Raw genomic sequence first — 11,813 nt, 5'->3', positions numbered from 1 at the left:
GGAGTTTTAACTCCTATTCACTGTGAATAAATAAATAATTTAGCAGATGCAGAGACATATAGAGCGGGGCAATCCCCCCATCTCCCCACCCTCTGATTAGCCTACGTATCACAACATAACTACGTGTAAACCTTATTTGGTGGTTTTTACTTGGAAAACCAGCTATATTTTTCTTGCATTCGAAAAACAATGGCTAAACCTGAAATGATAGAAGAAGGATTGGAGATGAATTTCATTTACAAATAAGGTAGGAAATGTGCATACTTTTAAATCGACACCTGCCACACAGTGTTTCTTATTTGTCATCTGTGATCCCTTTTTGCGTGTCCTAAAAACCGGTGGGTGGTGGTGGGTCTTATCACTCAGCATACCTGGTTAAAAAAGTCACTGCTCGCCACTGATATATACACTGTAAAAGATGATGCACTATTAATTTAGTAAAATTACGTTCATCTTACTTATTTGTTTCTGCTCTGTTGACATTACTCAGTTTGATCGAGTTTGTATTACTTTCTGTTACTTAAAGCGTTGCAATTAAGTTCAATGAACTTAATTTCTTTGTGTTCAATGAAAAAGTCGAACATGTGGCTCCTTTGTGCATGTGTTATAGACAGAGGTGCACATACATTTTTCAGCCTGGTTCTCATAAGAGAACGTCTTGGTTACTTGTGTAACCCTCGTTCCCGAAGGAGGGAATGGAGACGTTACGTCAGTCGTGACTGACGAATTGGGATCTCGCCCGAGAGCCCAATCACCTTCGAGTGTTAACTAAACAAGCCAATGACAGTTGGCGTGCGTGTTTCGCCACGCGCACCCCGCCCCGCAGCGCGGGTATAAAAGGAGAGCACGTGCAAACGCACATCAGTTTTTCGCTGAGGAGCCGAGACTACGTGCCCCGGCCGTACAGCGGTGGTACAGCAACTGTGGCGACGGAACGTAACGTCTCCGTTCCCTCCTTCAGGGAACGAGGGTTACACAAGTAACCGAGACGTTTCTTAGTTCAAACACACCTTTGTAAAAGGTGCAAATGATACTTAATGTATAAATTAATAAGACTAAGTTTGAGTCCTGATGCAATCTGAAGGCTCAAGTTGATCTTTGCTGAAGTTGGTGATAAAAAAGAACCTCTCTTTGTTGCATTATGTGCCAGTGGGTCGCGGAAGCGGGGAAGCTCTCACCGTAACCCTCAGGTCTCCCTGACCATGAACCGAAGTAGCTCTCCGAGAACCGGAAGAGCTAGAGTGGGGCATGGCAAGGGGGATACCCCCCCCGTTTAACGAGGAGGAATCTAGACCACAACATTGCGATGGTCATGTTCCCGCACTGAGAACATGACTCATCCATGAGCGCTGCCTCAGCGTGCTGCAAGCCCAGGCACGAGATACAGCGATCATGACCGTCAGATGAAGCCAGGAAGCGACCACATCCAGAAACGCACGAGCGGGAAGCCATCTTTAAAAAGACGCCCATCGCTCGTGAAGCTCTTTTAGAATTTGCTCTTTTAGAAAGGAAACATTCTTTTAGAGAGCGCTGAAGCGCCCAGGGGAGGTCGCGGCGAGCCCGCAGAATGGAAGCTGCAGCACGCCGAGGTTTCTAACAGCACTGGATGGCAACCCCCGCTGACACGCCATGACACCAACGCCAGCTGTTTCTCTTTGCAAACACTCGTGGAGATTCGTCTTGACAGGCTCGGCTCCGAAGCGAAAAGCTGATGTGCGTTTGCACGCGCTCTCCTTTTATACCCACGCTGCGGGGTGGGGTGCGCGAGGCGAAACACGCACGCCAACTGTCATTGGCTTGTTTAGTTAACACTCGAAGGTGATTGGGCTCTCGGGCGAGATTGAAAGGGAACCTGGATATTTGGTTTGGTCCTCAAACTACACATAGTGTGACCCATTAAATAAATAAATAAATATATATATATATATAACAATACATAATAAATAAATAATATAGATAATTTTATTGCAATTTATTTAGTTATTTTTTAAATAAAATAAACAAAATGATAAAGTGTGATAATACTATTATAAATAATTTTAAATATTTTAAAATAAAAAGGGAGTATTAAATACAAATACAGTTATTATATAGTACACTTAAAAAATAAAATGCAAATTTTTACTACTTTTTTATATGAATTTTCATCATTTTGAAACTTAAAATCAGCAGGCTTTTATTTTGGCGGGTTGCCGGCAAGTAAGTATATGCGCTTCCTATAGAGGCGTGCGCGAGCACAAGTACTTGTGCCACCACAGGCATTTTCAAAAGACTTTTGCTGCTTTTTTCGTATTGTCAAACGGCGGTAAGATATTTAATTCCACAGTCTATAAATATTTATGCAAAAACACTGTAATGGTAATGTTTAAAGTTTTTTCAGGTGGTAATTGAAGCAAAACAAACCCTTTGAAATTAGCCGCGAAATGAACTTGTCTCATTCTGAAGGGACATAAGTTAAACATGATGGCGCAAGCAACCACGAAGATGGAAGATATTAATTCTGTATATAACCAAAGACTGAAGATAATACCACCGCGATAGATTCTGTATGCAATTTATTTTTTTCTAAGTTGAGGACACTTTATAAAACCTACAGAGGATAGGACCCAGCAGCCTTCACTAACATGAAGCAGTTTGAAATTCAAACCGTAATGGTTATGGGTCTGTGTACTTGGCGGTCAATGGATTTTCCTTTTGAAATTAGAAAACCAAAATCGGGAATCGATCGTTCACTCGTTTTTTGTTTTAATATTGAAAGTAGAAAAATTTGAAAACAGCTCCTTTTTCGTTTTTATATTTTTTTCTCAAGAAACGAAAAACAAGAATTCAGCTTAATTTTTCGTTTTTCGTTCAGGGGTAGAAAAATGTATAAACAGCTTGAATATTCGATTCTACACGTGGGCGGGAATTAAACGCCCATTTCTGCTGATTGGTCAGCCAAAGATCAAACCATGCCGTCACCAGTTCTTCCGCAGTTCCGCGAGGCGATGCGCTTATTACAACTACATTTCATCTTTTTCTCATCAAACAACCAGATTAATGAATAGCTTGACACAGCTCGTACCGGGACAGAGTCTAGAAAGCGCTTAAGGGTTAAGGTTTCATTATCCTGGGTTCATAAATTGGTATACAATACTAAAGAAACTATACAGTAATACTGATTATTACTTAATGGTATCATGTTGCCTAGCAACACCATCGAACCTTCAAACCATCAATACTTTTCATCCGAGACTGCATCAGGACACTTGTTCAACATCCAAGGCAATGCAAGTATTGTACATTAAACTAAACGAAACAGAATGCAATTTTTCCTGTGTAATGTTTTTAATAGGGCTTGAATTACATTCATTTAATTAATTAGTTGTAGTATAACAAATTAACACACTTGCTAAGCCAATGTAAGTCATCTTACATTTCATATAGTTGTTCTGTGACCAGCATGATGCAGGGCAGTAAACCCCCCCCCATCCCCCCCCTTAAAGGACTGTGTGATTTTTTTTCAGTGAAACAAAAGTTAAATGTGTTGAAAAAAGTTATCATAGTTTTATTGACAATGACATAAATTATAAACAAAGTATGAAAAAAGTCCAGAGTTTTCATGTTATTAGATTTTTAACAAAAATTTAATTTGTACCAAGAATTGTACCAGAACGCCCCCATGGGTGGGATAAAATGCCCCTCAGTCTGACAAAGCAATTTGTTTTAAACATTTACAGCAAAATCAGAGTACAGACAGTTTTTTTTTTTTTTTTGCTTAAAATGTAAAATAATATAAGCAATAATTATAAACATTTTGTTAGCTGATACTAACTGTCTAGCTAACTAGCTACCTGATGCTAACTTGAGGTATTTTTTAAATATAAAATCCAAATATTTTTTATTCAACCAACTCGTTAATATACATTTGATGGAAAAACAAAGGATTTGATGTTCAGAACAGAATAACTATAGTAATTGTCTGAAAAAATGTTTGAAAAAAAATTATTGTGAAAATATAATTATATTTTTTATAAAAAAAACACGTATTCCCTATCTACAGGCCCTACTGTTCTCATGTCATATATAACTGTGATGTTCTACTAAAGAACAAGCTTTAAAACACTTTTTTCGGTACATCACCAGTGTAAGCTTCATGGTGAAAACTTCTACATCACTCTCGTGAACGTAGTCCATAGTTACAATAAAAATGTATCTTGACTTTATGGGCCCTATCATGCACCCGGCGCAATGCGGCGCCAGGTGTGACGCAAGTGTTTTTTGCTAGTTTCAGCCCGACGCAGTTGTCATTTTCACGTCCTGCGCCACGTTGCTATTTTGAGGCAACTGCAATAGACTGCGCCATTGACCAACAAAAACCTGGTCTAAAGTCAATGGCGCAGAAAATCTGCTGACGAACACCGTGCTGCGTTGTCACGGGAACATCCCAGCTGAAGATAATGAGGAAATTGCAACGCTCCCTTTGCCAAGTGCATTCCAAAGGACTACATAATGGCACGCACGTGCCCTGCTCACTCCAAAGTCCCCACTCCAAGGGGATAGGAATGATCACTTCCATTTGGAATTTGCCCGTGAACCAATCGGTACACGATACGCATACCGTTACACCCCTAATATATATATATACAGTATATATATATATATTTTTTTTTTTTCTTGTTATAGTGTTTATAATGAATAGATTGAGGAATACTTAGAAAGTTCATGTCTAACTTAAAAAAATTAAGGAGGGAGAGGGTAGTGAATGACGTCCTGGGTCGCTAAAGACCTGAGGTATGCATTTAAGGGTTAATGCAGAAACACATCCTTTCATGTGTTCAGCCCCCTTCTGGCTGTCGCTGTCTCTCCACGTTTTCACCAAGGTTGTGGAGGGTGCCCTTGACCCATTACAGGAAGAGGGCATCTGGATACTCAACAACTGGCTTATTAGTTCACACATGAGATTTGTTGTGTTAAAGCAAGCAAAAAGCACTCGCATTACAATGGATGGAGCTGTCATCCAGGTGTGGCTGACTCTTAACTTTTATAAAGAATATCTCTTTGGATTTGAGACTTTAGTCTTTGCAACTTTACAGATCTTCTTTATGCACCAAGAGCTTGTAACACTCCAAAGAGAAATGAAAAATTTAAATCGCATCATATGACCCCTTTAAAGGATTTTCTGAAACATCATGAGTTCTATTACTTCTGTGATGCGTATGTACAGTTTTTGTGTGAGGGTGCCCTCTGGCTTCCAGTATGAATGAAACAGACATTTCATCACGCCGATGAGCTCACACGCTCTTGCGAAACCTTGATTAGCATTGGATTATAAATATACTTTGCCATTATGAAAATACCAAAGATAGATTGAAGAACACCGATAAACCATATATTGTCACGTCGTGTGTTTATCGTCTTCATGTTTGATCAGTTAAAATGTTTCCAACTTATTTTTATTCATTCACAGCAATAGCTGGATGCCTTTAAAATAATGTTCTTTTTAGCAGCATCATATGACCCCTTTAAAGGATTTCCTGAAACATCATGAGTTCTATTACTTCTGTGATGCGTATGTACAGTTTTTGTGTGAGGTCGCCCTCCGGCTTCCAGTATGAATGAAACATACGTTACATTTCACGTGTTCACCCTTACATCTAATCTAATAGCAAATAGTAAGCATATTTTGGCGTGCTGTCCTGGGGGAGGGCTCCGAGCCCGGAATATAGCCCGAACACAGATAACTCCCCAAAAGAAGCTTAAAGGCATGGGAGAGCACCCAGAGAGCAAATTGTTTTAGTTGCCCCCCAAAATATGCGTGCTGTGAAGAGATATGGGTTAAAATTTGTGAAGAAAAAGGGGGCAGGGTGACCGGGAGAGCCCGTGCAGTGCTCGACGGGAGCTGTGGCTTGCAGCGTCGGACTGGCGAGGCCTACATGCTGCTAGAAGAGGAGCTCGATGGAAGATATCAAATGAGGGACTCTCTGCATCCGAAGGGAGCTGCAGCTCTGCTGCGCCAGAAGGTAGAGTCCCTCTTGCAGCTGAATACAATGCGCGGTTTGACGCGTCGGATGGAGGGCTCCCACTGCGACCGAAGGGAGCCAGCGGCTTTGCTGCAACAGCGAGGGAGATCCCCGTCTGCCGCCGAGTACGCAGCATAACTCAAAACGACAGACGGAGGGTTCACCCTGCGACCGAAGGGAGCCGTGGATCTGCTGCACCGGAAGGGGGAGCCCCGTCCGATGCTGAATAAGCAAGGGGACTGATGGAGAGACTCTTGCTGCGTCCGAAGGGAGCTGCGGCTCAGCTGCACCAGAAGGGAGAGTCCCCCTTTTCAGCTGAATACGAGGCGTAGTTTGATGCCTCGATGGAGGGCCCTCACTGTGACTGAAGGGAGCCTGCGACTCTGCTGCACCGGGAGGGAGAGCACCGTCCGCCGCAGAGTATGCAGCGTAACTCAGAACGACAGACAGAAGACTCACACTGCGACCGAAGGGCCCTGCTGCACCGGAAGGGAGAGTCCCCCTTTGCGGCTGAATATGAGGCGTGGTTTGATGCCTTGGATGGAGGGCTCTCACTGTGACTGAAGGGGGCCTGAGGCTCTGCTGCACTGGGAGGGAGAGCCCCGTCCGCCGCTGAGTATGCAGCGTAACTCAGAACAACAGACGGAGGACTCACACTGCGACCGAAGGGAGCCACGGCCCTGCTGCACCGGACCAAATGGTCCGATTCAAAACGACGGCTGGAGGGCTCTTACTGCGACCAAAAGGAGCTGTGACTTACTGCATTGGAAAGGAGAGCCTCCAATTACCCGAGTATAGAAGGTGATTTAAATGTTTTATTTTTTTTTTGAGCTGCTGTAGTTGCTGACCCGATAGTAGTAGTAGCTGGAATTTTTTTTTTACGGGTAAGCCTGATAGAGCGAGGATCATTTTAAAGTGTTTTTGGAACCAAAAACGTGTAATGGGGTGGTTAGAGTCATCGACAAAGAGAGGGTCCAGTGCAGATTTAGATTGAGTGTTCCTCCACAGCGAGGATTGCTTGGCACATGACAATTCCGCTTTAAATTTTGTTCTAAATAGCAAAACTCATGTTCTGAGAAAATACTTTTGCGCACTGCGTCCGAAGGGAGCTGCGGCTCAGCTGCACCAGAAGGGAGAGTCCCCCTTTTCAGCTGAATACGAGGCGTAGTTTGATGCCTCGATGGAGGGCCCTCACTGTGACTGAAGGGAGCCTGCGACTCTGCTGCACCGGGAGGGAGAGCACCGTCCGCCGCAGAGTATGCAGCGTAACTCAGAACGACAGACAGAAGACTCACACTGCGACCGAAGGGCCCTGCTGCACCGGAAGGGAGAGTCCCATCCGATGCTGAATAAGCAATGAGATTCGAACCGACGGCTGGAGGGCTCTTACTGCGACCAAAAGGAGCTGTGACTTACTGCATTGGAAAGGAGAGCCTCCAATTACCCGAGTATAGAAGGTGATTTAAATGTTTTATTTTTTTTTTGAGCTGCTGTAGTTGCTGACCCGATAGTAGTAGTAGCTGGAATTTTTTTTTTACGGGTAAGCCTGATAGAGCGAGGATCATTTTAAAGTGTTTTTGGAACCAAAAACGTGTAATGGGGTGGTTAGAGTCATCGACAAAGAGAGGGTCCAGTGCAGATTTAGATTGAGTGTTCCTCCACAGCGAGGATTGCTTGGCACATGACAATTCCGCTTTAAATTTTGTTCTAAATAGCAAAACTCATGTTCTGAGAAAATACTTTTGCGCAAATAATAATGATCATTGATGTGAACTTGACTTCGTCTGATGGCTTTGGAACATAGACGGAAACGACAGACATAAGTATGCACTCGTTGATCAAACAGTCCATTGGCTGGTTTGAACAGGTCCGATGACAGTAGAACCTTGTTCACAGGTGTCGCGCACAGACAGTAGCCTAATGATAACCCCTTTCGTGCTCTTCCCAATATTGTGACAAACACCATATTTAAAAGATACTAAGATAGGCGCGCTTTATTTTCAAAATGTTTTGTTATTGAAGCGGTGAGTCAGACAGCTATTTACACTGCAAAAAAATAAGGCCTATCTCTTTCCATAAAAATATAGGTTAGAAACATTCTAAAATATATGTTTACCTTTTAGGCAAATTGCATAAATTATAATAGTGATGTCTCAAAACGCATTTATAGTCCGTATCTCATATTTTCCTAACGTATTCCTACCCTTAACTGCGTTAAACATGGTGTCACGTGGGTGGAATATGCATGCAAATGATATGCAGATGACGTTATGCATATTAAAACTAGGCGTTGTAAGCTCCATAAATGGCTATTTCGGGGAGGAGATGGGGTGGAGATTCATGTGCGCATTACTCATTTCATTACTCATCTTCCGCTGACTGGGTATTACAAAGGGAATTTTGCGCAGGTTCCGGCGTACGCATGGCTTTATAAATCTGAAAACTTTTGTACGTATGCAAAATGTAGCTTTTGTGCGTACGCACACATTTAGGATGAAATCTACGTAAAGTTTTATACATGAGGCCCCAGGTGATTACCCTTTTGGCGCTCCCCGTTACAGAAGGCGAGCAGGGTCCCAATCTACTGTGCCCAGTTAGGGCGTTGAAAGTAAATCTAGAGTGTTCTGGCCTGTTCAGACAGTCTGAGCAGCTCTTTGTTTGCTTCGGAGGCCGACACAAGGGGCTGCCAGTCACAAAGCATTGACTCTCCTGCTGGATAGTAGATGCAATAGCCTTGGCTTATGCCTCAGAGGGCTTGCAATGCCCTATATATTTCTGTTCAACTGCCATTGTTCCCCCTTGGGCGAAGCTTGTTATATCTGTGCTTCTCAGCTACTAGCTTAGGGCACAATGTGCTCATGTTCCTGGAGTCCTTATCTTAGTGCTCTGAGACTGGGCTCGCAGAGCAGACTGTTCTGTATCTGCTCATAGCATGGCATAACTGGATGCGTTCCCCATATGTATTTCCACGCAACGGGAGAGACCGTTCGAAAGGGAACGCTCTGGTTACTGACGTAACCTCGGTTCCCTGAGATAAGTGAACAAGCGTTGCGTCACTTGCCGCGCTATAAGCTGCACGCGAAACGATGACTGTCGCTTCAGTCGAATGATCTGATGAATGGCGGTCCGAGCCGACTTATATAGTAGTTTTGCCTTTCTGGCGGGCTAAAGTGCCATTGGTTTGTGCAGCTACACAAACGTGAACAAATTAGGCTTCAGTACAGAGTAAAACAGGAGTTTTCCCCATATGCGTTTCCACGCAATGCTCTTTCCCTTATCTCAGGGAAACCGAGGTTACATCAGTAACCAGAGCATTATAACGGCTCCTTAGCACTAACCTGAATGAGTAGATGCATGCCGCCATTTTATATACTAATATCTACGGGCAGTGTCTTGGCATGTAAATTCCACATGCCAGTAGTAATGGGCCATTTCTTGTAATGCTCAGAAAGTAATTAGGGCTCCCAAGTGAGAACCTTAACGTCAGTGTCAACATAACGTCTTAATTCCCTCCTTCAGGGAATGAGGGTTGCAGTTCATACGTAATGTAACAACATTTATGAGACAGTTGTTGTCAGATTTCATTGGGGATTTCAAATATGAAATTTATTCGTAAGATTGGTAAACAGAATTGGAGAATTTATTGTTCCCCCCTTCAAAGAGATAGGAGCTGTACTTGCATGACTAAAAAAAGGGATGTTGGGTGTGCAAAAGCCTTAGAAAACTGCTCATTAAAAGGACGAGGATGGGAATGCTTTTTACAAGTCAGAATCTAGTATTTGAATATGTAACTAATTTAATGTTTAGTTTCCTTTTTTAAATGTTGTGTGTTATCACAAAAAAAAAAAAAAGGTATCCTGGGGATGATTGAGGGGCACAAGGAGAATCTGGGGTTGGTGGGTTTCATGGAGATTGACACTGAGAGTGCTGAACCAGAAGCGTCAGAGAATTAGAAAGACTTGACAGAAGTGATGCCATTCAGTACTCATGATGACATTGGAATCCATCAGTTCAGAGGACATAAACAGTGTTGGGAGTAACGCATTACAAAAGTAATAATATTACAGTAGTATATTACATTTTGCTGTAACGCAGTAATATAACGCATTACTAATCAAATTTGGGTAATATTATTACTCGTTACAATCTCAGTAAGGCAAGTTACAACAACATATTTTAACTCAAAATTAAGTGGTGAATTTACTAACACCACAAAACAGCACCAGCGAAAAAATTACTCGTGTAAAATAGTTCGTCTATTTCCTGTTGCTGGAATTAGATGGTTGAGATGACTGCAGAGACGGATTCTACATTTGTGAGATGGACACACTCCTGTTATTTTCAGTTCATCGGAGAAAAGGATAAGAATGCATAGTCAGGTGCAATATGTGCAACACCAAACTCTCAACATGGAGAAATAGCACGAGTAAAACCTGGAAACACCTGGACTGGTGCCACTAACACTAAGCTATCGGAGAGAGAGCTGCGGGGTCGGAGAAGAGAAAAAGACGGCGGACGAGCGCAGACAAGCAACAAAAATTAAGTTTAACTAAAAATAAAATCTGTTTTTATTAAATCATAGTGTAGGCCTATATATAAAATGAATGAATATGCAAAATATTTGACTTAAATAGCCTAATTAACAGATTAACAAAACGAAAGGAAAAGACTTGAGAGATATGCTGCTGAGTTTGGTGCATAGGCTATTTGTGTGGCGCGGCGCTCTACGAAAGTCCACGGAAAGGAAACCGAGATGACAGAAATAAAGTAAACACATTGCAGTTTCAAATGATCTGTATGACCAAAAATAACAGAGTATTTTTTTGTTGTTTGTTTCCGCTGTTCGATCGCGCCGGCGCCTCACGCACACACATACAGCATTGCAAACGTTGCAGCCTGTTCATTATCAGAATAAAATACAGTCAACCAAACATAGATACACTGGTTAATTTAAATAGTGCGTAGCCTACTGCGTAGTACAATCCGTGTCGATCAGCCTGAGCTCGGGCCAAACACACATTTGCTCATGTGACGAGGATGTTTTTTAAGTGCGTTAAGTAAGCTTGGTTTACATAATAAATAATAGTTTAGCATTCAAATACATCGCAAATATGGGCACATTTAATTTGTTTAATGCCGAATGCGAGAGGTAGGCTGCGCGAGAACGCCATTTGCTTTCAGATTCGCATTGAATTAGACTAATTCATTTTGGCTTGTTTAACTTATATTTTTCATTCTTGTTTTCTTCTGAAACCGTTCAAAATAGCCTATAGGCTAGGTATTGTGTTTATTGTTTGTACATGATAATATTTCGCTTTATTTACCGGTGTTATTTATGAATGTAATAATGCGATTTGTGCTTATTTTTTTAACCTAAACTACAATGTAACATTAATGTACACCTACATAGCCTACCGGTATCTAATTATGATTTCATATAGTTTATACTATATAGACCTACCACATTACCCTCCACTGGATGTAGAATGAGCAGCAATAAACTGCATTTTGGCATTTTATAATACTTCTGTGGATATTTTGGTGAAAGTAACTCAAAAGTAACTCAAAGGTAGTGTAACACATTACAATTCAGAGACAGTAATATTGTAATGTAACTAATTACTTTCAAAAGACAGAAAGCACAAAGCCTGTGAATTAGCTTAAAGGTATTCTGTTTATTTGTTTTACAAACTAAAGTATTTTAGATATGTTGTTTTCCTCAAGTTCAGTTCTCAGAATGCAGAAGGCTCTCAGAAGGCTTTTTTTCTTTCCACTGAATGAGTACTGCTGAGCTTAAAGAGCCATAGATGA

This window comes from Sinocyclocheilus rhinocerous, unplaced genomic scaffold (genome assembly GCF_001515625.1).
Source record: "Sinocyclocheilus rhinocerous isolate Xijiao unplaced genomic scaffold, SAMN03320098_v1.1 scaffold1128, whole genome shotgun sequence".
Taxonomy (NCBI): Eukaryota; Metazoa; Chordata; class Actinopteri; order Cypriniformes; family Cyprinidae; genus Sinocyclocheilus; species Sinocyclocheilus rhinocerous.
This window is presented reverse-complemented; position numbering follows the sequence as displayed.